This window comes from Schistocerca cancellata, unplaced genomic scaffold (genome assembly GCF_023864275.1).
Source record: "Schistocerca cancellata isolate TAMUIC-IGC-003103 unplaced genomic scaffold, iqSchCanc2.1 HiC_scaffold_1170, whole genome shotgun sequence".
NCBI lineage: Eukaryota > Metazoa > Arthropoda > Insecta > Orthoptera > Acrididae > Schistocerca > Schistocerca cancellata.
In genome coordinates this window covers 110,110-126,312 of record NW_026047169.1, presented here as the reverse complement: position 1 = coordinate 126,312, position 16,203 = coordinate 110,110, and the positions used below count along the sequence as shown (strand labels likewise).

The 16,203-nt window shown below is 52.0% G+C and overlaps 10 non-coding genes and 1 pseudogene across 10 annotated transcripts; all 11 read left to right on the top strand.

Moving 5' to 3' along the window:
• The first annotated feature begins 1,340 nt into the window (after window positions 1-1,340).
• Window positions 1,341-1,459, top strand: LOC126161008 (5S ribosomal RNA). Its single transcript, XR_007534685.1, has one exon. It is a non-coding gene; the product is annotated as a 5S ribosomal RNA (ribosomal RNA).
• Window positions 1,460-2,750: 1,291 nt separating this feature from the next.
• Window positions 2,751-2,869, top strand: LOC126161007 (5S ribosomal RNA). Its single transcript, XR_007534684.1, has one exon. It is a non-coding gene; the product is annotated as a 5S ribosomal RNA (ribosomal RNA).
• A 1,292-nt stretch (window positions 2,870-4,161) lies between these two features.
• On the top strand, window positions 4,162-4,280 carry LOC126161005 (5S ribosomal RNA). Its single transcript, XR_007534682.1, has one exon. It is a non-coding gene; the product is annotated as a 5S ribosomal RNA (ribosomal RNA).
• A 1,292-nt stretch (window positions 4,281-5,572) lies between these two features.
• LOC126161004 (5S ribosomal RNA) lies at window positions 5,573-5,691 on the top strand. The gene has a single exon (XR_007534681.1). It is a non-coding gene; the product is annotated as a 5S ribosomal RNA (ribosomal RNA).
• Window positions 5,692-6,983: 1,292 nt separating this feature from the next.
• LOC126161003 (5S ribosomal RNA) lies at window positions 6,984-7,102 on the top strand. Its single transcript, XR_007534680.1, has one exon. It is a non-coding gene; the product is annotated as a 5S ribosomal RNA (ribosomal RNA).
• A 1,292-nt stretch (window positions 7,103-8,394) lies between these two features.
• LOC126161002 (5S ribosomal RNA) lies at window positions 8,395-8,513 on the top strand. The gene has a single exon (XR_007534679.1). It is a non-coding gene; the product is annotated as a 5S ribosomal RNA (ribosomal RNA).
• Window positions 8,514-9,805: 1,292 nt separating this feature from the next.
• Window positions 9,806-9,924, top strand: LOC126161001 (5S ribosomal RNA). Its single transcript, XR_007534678.1, has one exon. It is a non-coding gene; the product is annotated as a 5S ribosomal RNA (ribosomal RNA).
• A 1,292-nt stretch (window positions 9,925-11,216) lies between these two features.
• LOC126160999 (5S ribosomal RNA) lies at window positions 11,217-11,335 on the top strand. The gene has a single exon (XR_007534677.1). It is a non-coding gene; the product is annotated as a 5S ribosomal RNA (ribosomal RNA).
• Window positions 11,336-12,625: 1,290 nt separating this feature from the next.
• Window positions 12,626-12,745, top strand: LOC126161192 (5S ribosomal RNA; annotated as a pseudogene).
• Window positions 12,746-14,044: 1,299 nt separating this feature from the next.
• Window positions 14,045-14,163, top strand: LOC126161038 (5S ribosomal RNA). Its single transcript, XR_007534712.1, has one exon. It is a non-coding gene; the product is annotated as a 5S ribosomal RNA (ribosomal RNA).
• A 1,293-nt stretch (window positions 14,164-15,456) lies between these two features.
• Window positions 15,457-15,575, top strand: LOC126161037 (5S ribosomal RNA). The gene has a single exon (XR_007534711.1). It is a non-coding gene; the product is annotated as a 5S ribosomal RNA (ribosomal RNA).
• The last annotated feature ends 628 nt before the right edge of the window (window positions 15,576-16,203 follow it).

The window sequence follows — 16,203 nt, the reverse complement described above, 5'->3', positions numbered from 1 at the left end:
GTTAGTACTTGGATGGGTGACCGCCTGGGAACACCGCGTGCTGTTGGCTCTTTCTCATTTTTTCATTTTTACGTCGCTACACCTGCCAGGCCTCTTTTCATAATAACTTTCAGGTGTCGACAAAGATGCTTCCACAAGCATTTTAAAGTACTGTATTAAACGTAAGATACGAAATTACGGTAATGAACTCGGTTTGAGTAAGAATGCGCGAAGGAAGAGTGCTAGGAACTCGTTGAAAATGACAAAACACTACCAATCGACAGATGTGTTCTTGAAATGCGCCAGAGCCTACTGTTACGCAGCAGTGCTAAATTCCGAAAAGTAACTAAATAAATAAATAAATAAAAAAAAACCAACCGTTCTCGTGCCATCACCCAAGTTAAGCAACAACGTTAGTATTCGGATCGGCGACTGCCTGGGACCTCTGGCTGTCTTCATATTTTGCTTTCTTGTCGCCAGCCCTGCCAGCCGTCTCTTCACGCTACCTTTCCGATGCGACAAAGATGTTTCCACAATTACTTAAATCTGTTGTAATAAACAAAAGATACGATATTAGGGAACTCAGTTTGAAGAAGCGTGTGCCAAGGAAGATTTCCAAAGTGTCTCTGGAAATAACAAAACAGTATTAAGCGGCAGAAATGTTCCGAAATACGTCCGGGCTTATTGTTTTGTAGCAGTGTACACGTGCAAATTTGTAAACAAAATTCTGTGTCTTCTGTCCTTGGTTTCGCACCTTTCCATGGCACGGCACAGCGCTGCTCTAGTAGCTCCGAACGGCCGCCCACGGCGTCTCGGACACGCCGGTCAGGCCCGCGCCCGTCTCGCAGATGTTTCTCGTGCTTGTGCTGTCATATGGGCCGCGACCCGAGCGGCAGCGAGCGGCAGTCGAGCAAAGTCGGGACAAGTCGGGACGGGAGGGGGGACAGGCGCGAATGCAAATGCACCGCGCAAATTACGCATAAATCTGGAAGCGCGGCGTGTGTCAGGCAGGTGAGAAAGCTTCCGTCGGTCCAGCAGGACACTGCAACACCCCGCGCAGTGCCCCCGCCGCCCGGCCGCGCGCAAGCCCTGCGCCGGATAACAGGAACAAGGCGCGTCGCCAGTGGGTGTCGGAGGCCGCACGCACCAAACGAATGACAGGCGGTGCATCGAGCAGCTGTGTTGTGCGTCTCACCTACGTTCGGCAGTCGCCTATGAGACGCCGAGGCGAGCGCGCACTCCGCGCCACCTTCGAGGTGGAAAGACGCGCTTTGCGTCAAATGTGCCACGGAAAGCGGCGATTGCGTGTGTTGGGAGAAGAGGCGAATGCTTCCTCCGTGGTGCGGCTACAGTATAAGGACGCCAACGGCCATACCATGTTGACTACACCGGTTCTCGTCCGATCACCGAAGTTAAGCAACATCGGGCGCGGTTAGTACTTGGATGGGTGACCGCCTGGGAACACCGCGTGCTGTTGGCTCTTTCTCATTTTTTCATTTTTACGTCGCTACACCTGCCAGGCCTCTTTTCATAATAACTTTCAGGTGTCGACAAAGATGCTTCCACAAGCATTTTAAAGTACTGTATTAAACGTAAGATACGAAATTACGGTAATGAACTCGGTTTGAGTAAGAATGCGCGAAGGAAGAGTGCTAGGAACTCGTTGAAATGACAAAACACTACCAATCGACAGATGTGTTCTTGAAATGCGCCAGAGCCTACTGTTACGCAGCAGTGCTAAATTCCGAAAAGTAACTAAATAAATAAATAAATAAAAAAAAACCAACCGTTCTCGTGCCATCACCCAAGTTAAGCAACAACGTTAGTATTCGGATCGGCGACTGCCTGGGACCTCTGGCTGTCTTCATATTTTGCTTTCTTGTCGCCAGCCCTGCCAGCCGTCTCTTCACGCTACCTTTCCGATGCGACAAAGATGTTTCCACAATGACTTAAATCTGTTGTAATAAACAAAAGATACGATATTAGGGAACTCAGTTTGAAGAAGCGTGTGCCAAGGAAGATTTCCAAAGTGTCTCTGGAAATAACAAAACAGTATTAAGCGGCAGAAATGTTCCGAAATACGTCCGGGCTTATTGTTTTGTAGCAGTGTACACGTGCAAATTTGTAAACAAAAATTCTGTGTCTTCTGTCCTTGGTTTCGCACCTTTCCATGGCACGGCACAGCGCTGCTCTAGTAGCTCCGAACGGCCGCCCACGGCGTCTCGGACACGCCGGTCAGGCCCGCGCCCGTCTCGCAGATGTTTCTCGTGCTTGTGCTGTCATATGGGCCGCGACCCGAGCGGCAGCGAGCGGCAGTCGAGCAAAGTCGGGACAAGTCGGGACGGGAGGGGGGACAGGCGCGAATGCAAATGCACCGCGCAAATTACGCATAAATCTGGAAGCGCGGCGTGTGTCAGGCAGGTGAGAAAGCTTCCGTCGGTCCAGCAGGACACTGCAACACCCCGCGCAGTGCCCCCGCCGCCCGGCCGCGCGCAAGCCCTGCGCCGGATAACAGGAACAAGGCGCGTCGCCAGTGGGTGTCGGAGGCCGCACGCACCAAACGAATGACAGGCGGTGCATCGAGCAGCTGTGTTGTGCGTCTCACCTACGTTCGGCAGTCGCCTATGAGACGCCGAGGCGAGCGCGCACTCCGCGCCACCTTCGAGGTGGAAAGACGCGCTTTGCGTCAAATGTGCCACGGAAAGCGGCGATTGCGTGTGTTGGGAGAAGAGGCGAATGCTTCCTCCGTGGTGCGGCTACAGTATAAGGACGCCAACGGCCATACCATGTTGACTACACCGGTTCTCGTCCGATCACCGAAGTTAAGCAACATCGGGCGCGGTTAGTACTTGGATGGGTGACCGCCTGGGAACACCGCGTGCTGTTGGCTCTTTCTCATTTTTTCATTTTTACGTCGCTACACCTGCCAGGCCTCTTTTCATAATAACTTTCAGGTGTCGACAAAGATGCTTCCACAAGCATTTTAAAGTACTGTATTAAACGTAAGATACGAAATTACGGTAATGAACTCGGTTTGAGTAAGAATGCGCGAAGGAAGAGTGCTAGGAACTCGTTGAAAATGACAAAACACTACCAATCGACAGATGTGTTCTTGAAATGCGCCAGAGCCTACTGTTACGCAGCAGTGCTAAATTCCGAAAAGTAACTAAATAAATAAATAAATAAAAAAAAACCAACCGTTCTCGTGCCATCACCCAAGTTAAGCAACAACGTTAGTATTCGGATCGGCGACTGCCTGGGACCTCTGGCTGTCTTCATATTTTGCTTTCTTGTCGCCAGCCCTGCCAGCCGTCTCTTCACGCTACCTTTCCGATGCGACAAAGATGTTTCCACAATTACTTAAATCTGTTGTAATAAACAAAAGATACGATATTAGGGAACTCAGTTTGAAGAAGCGTGTGCCAAGGAAGATTTCCAAAGTGTCTCTGGAAATAACAAAACAGTATTAAGCGGCAGAAATGTTCCGAAATACGTCCGGGCTTATTGTTTTGTAGCAGTGTACACGTGCAAATTTGTAAACAAAAATTCTGTGTCTTCTGTCCTTGGTTTCGCACCTTTCCATGGCACGGCACAGCGCTGCTCTAGTAGCTCCGAACGGCCGCCCACGGCGTCTCGGACACGCCGGTCAGGCCCGCGCCCGTCTCGCAGATGTTTCTCGTGCTTGTGCTGTCATATGGGCCGCGACCCGAGCGGCAGCGAGCGGCAGTCGAGCAAAGTCGGGACAAGTCGGGACGGGAGGGGGGACAGGCGCGAATGCAAATGCACCGCGCAAATTACGCATAAATCTGGAAGCGCGGCGTGTGTCAGGCAGGTGAGAAAGCTTCCGTCGGTCCAGCAGGACACTGCAACACCCCGCGCAGTGCCCCCGCCGCCCGGCCGCGCGCAAGCCCTGCGCCGGATAACAGGAACAAGGCGCGTCGCCAGTGGGTGTCGGAGGCCGCACGCACCAAACGAATGACAGGCGGTGCATCGAGCAGCTGTGTTGTGCGTCTCACCTACGTTCGGCAGTCGCCTATGAGACGCCGAGGCGAGCGCGCACTCCGCGCCACCTTCGAGGTGGAAAGACGCGCTTTGCGTCAAATGTGCCACGGAAAGCGGCGATTGCGTGTGTTGGGAGAAGAGGCGAATGCTTCCTCCGTGGTGCGGCTACAGTATAAGGACGCCAACGGCCATACCATGTTGACTACACCGGTTCTCGTCCGATCACCGAAGTTAAGCAACATCGGGCGCGGTTAGTACTTGGATGGGTGACCGCCTGGGAACACCGCGTGCTGTTGGCTCTTTCTCATTTTTTCATTTTTACGTCGCTACACCTGCCAGGCCTCTTTTCATAATAACTTTCAGGTGTCGACAAAGATGCTTCCACAAGCATTTTAAAGTACTGTATTAAACGTAAGATACGAAATTACGGTAATGAACTCGGTTTGAGTAAGAATGCGCGAAGGAAGAGTGCTAGGAACTCGTTGAAAATGACAAAACACTACCAATCGACAGATGTGTTCTTGAAATGCGCCAGAGCCTACTGTTACGCAGCAGTGCTAAATTCCGAAAAGTAACTAAATAAATAAATAAATAAAAAAAAACCAACCGTTCTCGTGCCATCACCCAAGTTAAGCAACAACGTTAGTATTCGGATCGGCGACTGCCTGGGACCTCTGGCTGTCTTCATATTTTGCTTTCTTGTCGCCAGCCCTGCCAGCCGTCTCTTCACGCTACCTTTCCGATGCGACAAAGATGTTTCCACAATGACTTAAATCTGTTGTAATAAACAAAAGATACGATATTAGGGAACTCAGTTTGAAGAAGCGTGTGCCAAGGAAGATTTCCAAAGTGTCTCTGGAAATAACAAAACAGTATTAAGCGGCAGAAATGTTCCGAAATACGTCCGGGCTTATTGTTTTGTAGCAGTGTACACGTGCAAATTTGTAAACAAAAATTCTGTGTCTTCTGTCCTTGGTTTCGCACCTTTCCATGGCACGGCACAGCGCTGCTCTAGTAGCTCCGAACGGCCGCCCACGGCGTCTCGGACACGCCGGTCAGGCCCGCGCCCGTCTCGCAGATGTTTCTCGTGCTTGTGCTGTCATATGGGCCGCGACCCGAGCGGCAGCGAGCGGCAGTCGAGCAAAGTCGGGACAAGTCGGGACGGGAGGGGGGACAGGCGCGAATGCAAATGCACCGCGCAAATTACGCATAAATCTGGAAGCGCGGCGTGTGTCAGGCAGGTGAGAAAGCTTCCGTCGGTCCAGCAGGACACTGCAACACCCCGCGCAGTGCCCCCGCCGCCCGGCCGCGCGCAAGCCCTGCGCCGGATAACAGGAACAAGGCGCGTCGCCAGTGGGTGTCGGAGGCCGCACGCACCAAACGAATGACAGGCGGTGCATCGAGCAGCTGTGTTGTGCGTCTCACCTACGTTCGGCAGTCGCCTATGAGACGCCGAGGCGAGCGCGCACTCCGCGCCACCTTCGAGGTGGAAAGACGCGCTTTGCGTCAAATGTGCCACGGAAAGCGGCGATTGCGTGTGTTGGGAGAAGAGGCGAATGCTTCCTCCGTGGTGCGGCTACAGTATAAGGACGCCAACGGCCATACCATGTTGACTACACCGGTTCTCGTCCGATCACCGAAGTTAAGCAACATCGGGCGCGGTTAGTACTTGGATGGGTGACCGCCTGGGAACACCGCGTGCTGTTGGCTCTTTCTCATTTTTTCATTTTTACGTCGCTACACCTGCCAGGCCTCTTTTCATAATAACTTTCAGGTGTCGACAAAGATGCTTCCACAAGCATTTTAAAGTACTGTATTAAACGTAAGATACGAAATTACGGTAATGAACTCGGTTTGAGTAAGAATGCGCGAAGGAAGAGTGCTAGGAACTCGTTGAAAATGACAAAACACTACCAATCGACAGATGTGTTCTTGAAATGCGCCAGAGCCTACTGTTACGCAGCAGTGCTAAATTCCGAAAAGTAACTAAATAAATAAATAAATAAAAAAAAACCAACCGTTCTCGTGCCATCACCCAAGTTAAGCAACAACGTTAGTATTCGGATCGGCGACTGCCTGGGACCTCTGGCTGTCTTCATATTTTGCTTTCTTGTCGCCAGCCCTGCCAGCCGTCTCTTCACGCTACCTTTCCGATGCGACAAAGATGTTTCCACAATTACTTAAATCTGTTGTAATAAACAAAAGATACGATATTAGGGAACTCAGTTTGAAGAAGCGTGTGCCAAGGAAGATTTCCAAAGTGTCTCTGGAAATAACAAAACAGTATTAAGCGGCAGAAATGTTCCGAAATACGTCCGGGCTTATTGTTTTGTAGCAGTGTACACGTGCAAATTTGTAAACAAAAATTCTGTGTCTTCTGTCCTTGGTTTCGCACCTTTCCATGGCACGGCACAGCGCTGCTCTAGTAGCTCCGAACGGCCGCCCACGGCGTCTCGGACACGCCGGTCAGGCCCGCGCCCGTCTCGCAGATGTTTCTCGTGCTTGTGCTGTCATATGGGCCGCGACCCGAGCGGCAGCGAGCGGCAGTCGAGCAAAGTCGGGACAAGTCGGGACGGGAGGGGGGACAGGCGCGAATGCAAATGCACCGCGCAAATTACGCATAAATCTGGAAGCGCGGCGTGTGTCAGGCAGGTGAGAAAGCTTCCGTCGGTCCAGCAGGACACTGCAACACCCCGCGCAGTGCCCCCGCCGCCCGGCCGCGCGCAAGCCCTGCGCCGGATAACAGGAACAAGGCGCGTCGCCAGTGGGTGTCGGAGGCCGCACGCACCAAACGAATGACAGGCGGTGCATCGAGCAGCTGTGTTGTGCGTCTCACCTACGTTCGGCAGTCGCCTATGAGACGCCGAGGCGAGCGCGCACTCCGCGCCACCTTCGAGGTGGAAAGACGCGCTTTGCGTCAAATGTGCCACGGAAAGCGGCGATTGCGTGTGTTGGGAGAAGAGGCGAATGCTTCCTCCGTGGTGCGGCTACAGTATAAGGACGCCAACGGCCATACCATGTTGACTACACCGGTTCTCGTCCGATCACCGAAGTTAAGCAACATCGGGCGCGGTTAGTACTTGGATGGGTGACCGCCTGGGAACACCGCGTGCTGTTGGCTCTTTCTCATTTTTTCATTTTTACGTCGCTACACCTGCCAGGCCTCTTTTCATAATAACTTTCAGGTGTCGACAAAGATGCTTCCACAAGCATTTTAAAGTACTGTATTAAACGTAAGATACGAAATTACGGTAATGAACTCGGTTTGAGTAAGAATGCGCGAAGGAAGAGTGCTAGGAACTCGTTGAAAATGACAAAACACTACCAATCGACAGATGTGTTCTTGAAATGCGCCAGAGCCTACTGTTACGCAGCAGTGCTAAATTCCGAAAAGTAACTAAATAAATAAATAAATAAAAAAAAACCAACCGTTCTCGTGCCATCACCCAAGTTAAGCAACAACGTTAGTATTCGGATCGGCGACTGCCTGGGACCTCTGGCTGTCTTCATATTTTGCTTTCTTGTCGCCAGCCCTGCCAGCCGTCTCTTCACGCTACCTTTCCGATGCGACAAAGATGTTTCCACAATTACTTAAATCTGTTGTAATAAACAAAAGATACGATATTAGGGAACTCAGTTTGAAGAAGCGTGTGCCAAGGAAGATTTCCAAAGTGTCTCTGGAAATAACAAAACAGTATTAAGCGGCAGAAATGTTCCGAAATACGTCCGGGCTTATTGTTTTGTAGCAGTGTACACGTGCAAATTTGTAAACAAAAATTCTGTGTCTTCTGTCCTTGGTTTCGCACCTTTCCATGGCACGGCACAGCGCTGCTCTAGTAGCTCCGAACGGCCGCCCACGGCGTCTCGGACACGCCGGTCAGGCCCGCGCCCGTCTCGCAGATGTTTCTCGTGCTTGTGCTGTCATATGGGCCGCGACCCGAGCGGCAGCGAGCGGCAGTCGAGCAAAGTCGGGACAAGTCGGGACGGGAGGGGGGACAGGCGCGAATGCAAATGCACCGCGCAAATTACGCATAAATCTGGAAGCGCGGCGTGTGTCAGGCAGGTGAGAAAGCTTCCGTCGGTCCAGCAGGACACTGCAACACCCCGCGCAGTGCCCCCGCCGCCCGGCCGCGCGCAAGCCCTGCGCCGGATAACAGGAACAAGGCGCGTCGCCAGTGGGTGTCGGAGGCCGCACGCACCAAACGAATGACAGGCGGTGCATCGAGCAGCTGTGTTGTGCGTCTCACCTACGTTCGGCAGTCGCCTATGAGACGCCGAGGCGAGCGCGCACTCCGCGCCACCTTCGAGGTGGAAAGACGCGCTTTGCGTCAAATGTGCCACGGAAAGCGGCGATTGCGTGTGTTGGGAGAAGAGGCGAATGCTTCCTCCGTGGTGCGGCTACAGTATAAGGACGCCAACGGCCATACCATGTTGACTACACCGGTTCTCGTCCGATCACCGAAGTTAAGCAACATCGGGCGCGGTTAGTACTTGGATGGGTGACCGCCTGGGAACACCGCGTGCTGTTGGCTCTTTCTCATTTTTTCATTTTTACGTCGCTACACCTGCCAGGCCTCTTTTCATAATAACTTTCAGGTGTCGACAAAGATGCTTCCACAAGCATTTTAAAGTACTGTATTAAACGTAAGATACGAAATTACGGTAATGAACTCGGTTTGAGTAAGAATGCGCGAAGGAAGAGTGCTAGGAACTCGTTGAAAATGACAAAACACTACCAATCGACAGATGTGTTCTTGAAATGCGCCAGAGCCTACTGTTACGCAGCAGTGCTAAATTCCGAAAAGTAACTAAATAAATAAATAAATAAAAAAAAACCAACCGTTCTCGTGCCATCACCCAAGTTAAGCAACAACGTTAGTATTCGGATCGGCGACTGCCTGGGACCTCTGGCTGTCTTCATATTTTGCTTTCTTGTCGCCAGCCCTGCCAGCCGTCTCTTCACGCTACCTTTCCGATGCGACAAAGATGTTTCCACAATTACTTAAATCTGTTGTAATAAACAAAAGATACGATATTAGGGAACTCAGTTTGAAGAAGCGTGTGCCAAGGAAGATTTCCAAAGTGTCTCTGGAAATAACAAAACAGTATTAAGCGGCAGAAATGTTCCGAAATACGTCCGGGCTTATTGTTTTGTAGCAGTGTACACGTGCAAATTTGTAAACAAAAATTCTGTGTCTTCTGTCCTTGGTTTCGCACCTTTCCATGGCACGGCACAGCGCTGCTCTAGTAGCTCCGAACGGCCGCCCACGGCGTCTCGGACACGCCGGTCAGGCCCGCGCCCGTCTCGCAGATGTTTCTCGTGCTTGTGCTGTCATATGGGCCGCGACCCGAGCGGCAGCGAGCGGCAGTCGAGCAAAGTCGGGACAAGTCGGGACGGGAGGGGGGACAGGCGCGAATGCAAATGCACCGCGCAAATTACGCATAAATCTGGAAGCGCGGCGTGTGTCAGGCAGGTGAGAAAGCTTCCGTCGGTCCAGCAGGACACTGCAACACCCCGCGCAGTGCCCCCGCCGCCCGGCCGCGCGCAAGCCCTGCGCCGGATAACAGGAACAAGGCGCGTCGCCAGTGGGTGTCGGAGGCCGCACGCACCAAACGAATGACAGGCGGTGCATCGAGCAGCTGTGTTGTGCGTCTCACCTACGTTCGGCAGTCGCCTATGAGACGCCGAGGCGAGCGCGCACTCCGCGCCACCTTCGAGGTGGAAAGACGCGCTTTGCGTCAAATGTGCCACGGAAAGCGGCGATTGCGTGTGTTGGGAGAAGAGGCGAATGCTTCCTCCGTGGTGCGGCTACAGTATAAGGACGCCAACGGCCATACCATGTTGACTACACCGGTTCTCGTCCGATCACCGAAGTTAAGCAACATCGGGCGCGGTTAGTACTTGGATGGGTGACCGCCTGGGAACACCGCGTGCTGTTGGCTCTTTCTCATTTTTTCATTTTTACGTCGCTACACCTGCCAGGCCTCTTTTCATAATAACTTTCAGGTGTCGACAAAGATGCTTCCACAAGCATTTTAAAGTACTGTATTAAACGTAAGATACGAAATTACGGTAATGAACTCGGTTTGAGTAAGAATGCGCGAAGGAAGAGTGCTAGGAACTCGTTGAAAATGACAAAACACTACCAATCGACAGATGTGTTCTTGAAATGCGCCAGAGCCTACTGTTACGCAGCAGTGCTAAATTCCGAAAAGTAACTAAATAAATAAATAAATAAAAAAAAACCAACCGTTCTCGTGCCATCACCCAAGTTAAGCAACAACGTTAGTATTCGGATCGGCGACTGCCTGGGACCTCTGGCTGTCTTCATATTTTGCTTTCTTGTCGCCAGCCCTGCCAGCCGTCTCTTCACGCTACCTTTCCGATGCGACAAAGATGTTTCCACAATTACTTAAATCTGTTGTAATAAACAAAAGATACGATATTAGGGAACTCAGTTTGAAGAAGCGTGTGCCAAGGAAGATTTCCAAAGTGTCTCTGGAAATAACAAAACAGTATTAAGCGGCAGAAATGTTCCGAAATACGTCCGGGCTTATTGTTTTGTAGCAGTGTACACGTGCAAATTTGTAAACAAAAATTCTGTGTCTTCTGTCCTTGGTTTCGCACCTTTCCATGGCACGGCACAGCGCTGCTCTAGTAGCTCCGAACGGCCGCCCACGGCGTCTCGGACACGCCGGTCAGGCCCGCGCCCGTCTCGCAGATGTTTCTCGTGCTTGTGCTGTCATATGGGCCGCGACCCGAGCGGCAGCGAGCGGCAGTCGAGCAAAGTCGGGACAAGTCGGGACGGGAGGGGGGACAGGCGCGAATGCAAATGCACCGCGCAAATTACGCATAAATCTGGAAGCGCGGCGTGTGTCAGGCAGGTGAGAAAGCTTCCGTCGGTCCAGCAGGACACTGCAACACCCCGCGCAGTGCCCCCGCCGCCCGGCCGCGCGCAAGCCCTGCGCCGGATAACAGGAACAAGGCGCGTCGCCAGTGGGTGTCGGAGGCCGCACGCACCAAACGAATGACAGGCGGTGCATCGAGCAGCTGTGTTGTGCGTCTCACCTACGTTCGGCAGTCGCCTATGAGACGCCGAGGCGAGCGCGCACTCCGCGCCACCTTCGAGGTGGAAAGACGCGCTTTGCGTCAAATGTGCCACGGAAAGCGGCGATTGCGTGTGTTGGGAGAAGAGGCGAATGCTTCCTCCGTGGTGCGGCTACAGTATAAGGACGCCAACGGCCATACCATGTTGACTACACCGGTTCTCGTCCGATCACCGAAGTTAAGCAACATCGGGCGCGGTTAGTACTTGGATGGGTGACCGCCTGGGAACACCGCGTGCTGTTGGCTCTTTCTCATTTTTTCATTTTTACGTCGCTACACCTGCCAGGCCTCTTTTCATAATAACTTTCAGGTGTCGACAAAGATGCTTCCACAAGCATTTTAAAGTACTGTATTAAACGTAAGATACGAAATTACGGTAATGAACTCGGTTTGAGTAAGAATGCGCGAAGGAAGAGTGCTAGGAACTCGTTGAAAATGACAAAACACTACCAATCGACAGATGTGTTCTTGAAATGCGCCAGAGCCTACTGTTACGCAGCAGTGCTAAATTCCGAAAAGTAACTAAATAAATAAATAAATAAAAAAAAACCAACCGTTCTCGTGCCATCACCCAAGTTAAGCAACAACGTTAGTATTCGGATCGGCGACTGCCTGGGACCTCTGGCTGTCTTCATATTTTGCTTTCTTGTCGCCAGCCCTGCCAGCCGTCTCTTCACGCTACCTTTCCGATGCGACAAAGATGTTTCCACAATTACTTAAATCTGTTGTAATAAACAAAAGATACGATATTAGGGAACTCAGTTTGAAGAAGCGTGTGCCAAGGAAGATTTCCAAAGTGTCTCTGGAAATAACAAAACAGTATTAAGCGGCAGAAATGTTCCGAAATACGTCCGGGCTTATTGTTTTGTAGCAGTGTACACGTGCAAATTTGTAAACAAAAATTCTGTGTCTTCTGTCCTTGGTTTCGCACCTTTCCATGGCACGGCACAGCGCTGCTCTAGTAGCTCCGAACGGCCGCCCACGGCGTCTCGGACACGCCGGTCAGGCCCGCGCCCGTCTCGCAGATGTTTCTCGTGCTTGTGCTGTCATATGGGCCGCGACCCGAGCGGCAGCGAGCGGCAGTCGAGCAAAGTCGGGACAAGTCGGGACGGGAGGGGGGACAGGCGCGAATGCAAATGCACCGCGCAAATTACGCATAAATCTGGAAGCGCGGCGTGTGTCAGGCAGGTGAGAAAGCTTCCGTCGGTCCAGCAGGACACTGCAACACCCCGCGCAGTGCCCCCGCCGCCCGGCCGCGCGCAAGCCCTGCGCCGGATAACAGGAACAAGGCGCGTCGCCAGTGGGTGTCGGAGGCCGCACGCACCAAACGAATGACAGGCGGTGCATCGAGCAGCTGTGTTGTGCGTCTCACCTACGTTCGGCAGTCGCCTATGAGACGCCGAGGCGAGCGCGCACTCCGCGCCACCTTCGAGGTGGAAAGACGCGCTTTGCGTCAAATGTGCCACGGAAAGCGGCGATTGCGTGTGGGAGAAGAGGCGAATGCTTCCTCCGTGGTGCGAGCTACAGTATAAGGACGCCAACGGCCATACCATGTTGACTACACCGAGTTCTCGTCCGTTCACCGAAGTTAAGCAACATCGGGCGCCGGTTAGTACTTGGATGGGTGACGCCTGGGAACACCGCGTGCTGTTGGCTCTTTCTCATTTTTTCATTTCTTACGTCGCTACACCTGCCAGGGCCTCTTTTCATAATAACTTTCAGGTGTCGCAAAGATGCTTCCACAAGCATTTTAAAGTACTGTATTAAACGTAAGATACGAAATTACGGTAATGAACTCGGTTTGAGTAAGAATGCGCGAAGGAAGAGTGCTAGGAACTCGTTGAAAATGACAAAACACTACCAATCGACAGATGTGTTCTTGAAATGCGCCAGAGCCTACTGTTACGCAGCAGTGCTAAATTCTCGAAAGTAACTAAATAAATAAATAAATAAAAAAAAAAACAACCGTTCTCGTGCCATCACCCAAGTTAAGCAAACAACGTTAGTATTCGGATCGGCGACTGCCTGGGACCTCTGGCTGTCTTCATATTTGCTTCTTGTCGCCAGCCCTGCCAGCCGTCTCTTCACGCTACCTTTCCGATGCGACAAACGACAAAGATGTTTCCACAATGACTTAAATCTGTTGTAATAAACAAAAGATACGATATTAGGGAACTCAGTTTGAAGAAGCGTGTGCCAAGGAAGATTTCCAAAGTGTCTCTGGAAATAACAAAACAGTATTAAGCGGCAGAAATGTTCCGAAATACGTCCGGGCTTATTGTTTTGTAGCAGTGTACACGTGCAAATTTGTAAACAAAAATTCTGTGTCTTCTGTCCTTGGTTTCGCACCTTTCCATGGCACGGCACAGCGCTGCTCTAGTAGCTCCGAACGGCCGCCCACGGCGTCTCGGACACGCCGGTCAGGCCCGCGCCCGTCTCGCAGATGTTTCTCGTGCTTGTGCTGTCATATGGGCCGCGACCCGAGCGGCAGCGAGCGGCAGTCGAGCAAAGTCGGGACAAGTCGGGACGGGAGGGGGGACAGGCGCGAATGCAAATGCACCGCGCAAATTACGCATAAATCTGGAAGCGCGGCGTGTGTCAGGCAGGTGAGAAAGCTTCCGTCGGTCCAGCAGGACACTGCAACACCCCGCGCAGTGCCCCGCCGCCCGGCCGCGCGCAAGCCCTGCGCCGGATAACAGGAACAAGGCGCGTCGCCAGTGGGTGTCGGAGGCCGCACGCACCAAACGAATGACAGGCGGTGCATCGAGCAGCTGTGTTGTGCGTCTCACCTACGTTCGGCAGTCGCCTATGAGACGCCGAGGCGAGCGCGCACTCCGCGCCACCTTCGAGGTGGAAAGACGCGCTTTGCGTCAAATGTGCCACGGAAAGCGGCGATTGCGTGTGTTGGGAGAAGAGGCGAATGCTTCCTCCGTGGTGCGGCTACAGTATAAGGACGCCAACGGCCATACCATGTTGACTACACCGGTTCTCGTCCGTTCACCGAAGTTAAGCAACATCGGGCGCGGTTAGTACTTGGATGGGTGACCGCCTGGGAACACCGCGTGCTGTTGGCTCTTTCTCATTTTTTCATTTTTACGTCGCTACACCTGCCAGGCCTCTTTTCATAATAACTTTCAGGTGTCGACAAAGATGCTTCCACAAGCATTTTAAAGTACTGTATTAAACGTAAGATACGAAATTACGGTAATGAACTCGGTTTGAGTAAGAATGCGCGAAGGAAGAGTGCTAGGAACTCGTTGAAAATGACAAAACACTACCAATCGACAGATGTGTTCTTGAAATGCGCCAGAGCCTACTGTTACGCAGCAGTGCTAAATTCCGAAAAGTAACTAAATAAATAAATAAATAAAAAAAAAAACAACCGTTCTCGTGCCATCACCCAAGTTAAGCAACAACGTTAGTATTCGGATCGGCGACTGCCTGGGACCTCTGGCTGTCTTCATATTTTGCTTTCTTGTCGCCAGCCCTGCCAGCCGTCTCTTCACGCTACCTTTCCGATGCGACAAAGATGTTTCCACAATGACTTAAATCTGTTGTAATAAACAAAAGATACGATATTAGGGAACTCAGTTTGAAGAAGCGTGTGCCAAGGAAGATTTCCAAAGTGTCTCTGGAAATAACAAAACAGTATTAAGCGGCAGAAATGTTCCGAAATACGTCCGGGCTTATTGTTTTGTAGCAGTGTACACGTGCAAATTTGTAAACAAAAATTCTGTGTCTTCTGTCCTTGGTTTCGCACCTTTCCATGGCACGGCACAGCGCTGCTCTAGTAGCTCCGAACGGCCGCCCACGGCGTCTCGGACACGCCGGTCAGGCCCGCGCCCGTCTCGCAGATGTTTCTCGTGCTTGTGCTGTCATATGGGCCGCGACCCGAGCGGCAGCGAGCGGCAGTCGAGCAAAGTCGGGACAAGTCGGGACGGGAGGGGGGACAGGCGCGAATGCAAATGCACCGCGCAAATTACGCATAAATCTGGAAGCGCGGCGTGTGTCAGGCAGGTGAGAAAGCTTCCGTCGGTCCAGCAGGACACTGCAACACCCCGCGCAGTGCCCCCGCCGCCCGGCCGCGCGCAAGCCCTGCGCCGGATAACAGGAACAAGGCGCGTCGCCAGTGGGTGTCGGAGGCCGCACGCACCAAACGAATGACAGGCGGTGCATCGAGCAGCTGTGTTGTGCGTCTCACCTACGTTCGGCAGTCGCCTATGAGACGCCGAGGCGAGCGCGCACTCCGCGCCACCTTCGAGGTGGAAAGACGCGCTTTGCGTCAAATGTGCCACGGAAAGCGGCGATTGCGTGTGTTGGGAGAAGAGGCGAATGCTTCCTCCGTGGTGCGGCTACAGTATAAGGACGCCAACGGCCATACCATGTTGACTACACCGGTTCTCGTCCGTTCACCGAAGTTAAGCAACATCGGGCGCGGTTAGTACTTGGATGGGTGACCGCCTGGGAACACCGCGTGCTGTTGGCTCTTTCTCATTTTTTCATTTTTACGTCGCTACACCTGCCAGGCCTCTTTTCATAATAACTTTCAGGTGTCGACAAAGATGCTTCCACAAGCATTTTAAAGTACTGTATTAAACGTAAGATACGAAATTACGGTAATGAACTCGGTTTGAGTAAGAATGCGCGAAGGAAGAGTGCTAGGAACTCGTTGAAAATGACAAAACACTACCAATCGACAGATGTGTTCTTGAAATGCGCCAGAGCCTACTGTTACGCAGCAGTGCTAAATTCCGAAAAGTAACTAAATAAATAAATAAATAAAAAAAAAAACAACCGTTCTCGTGCCATCACCCAAGTTAAGCAACAACGTTAGTATTCGGATCGGCGACTGCCTGGGACCTCTGGCTGTCTTCATATTTTGCTTTCTTGTCGCCAGCCCTGCCAGCCGTCTCTTCACGCTACCTTTCCGATGCGACAAAGATGTTTCCACAATGACTTAAATCTGTTGTAATAAACAAAAGATACGATATTAGGGAACTCAGTTTGAAGAAGCGTGTGCCAAGGAAGATTTCCAAAGTGTCTCTGGAAATAACAAAACAGTATTAAGCGGCAGAAATGTTCCGAAATACGTCCGGGCTTATTGTTTTGTAGCA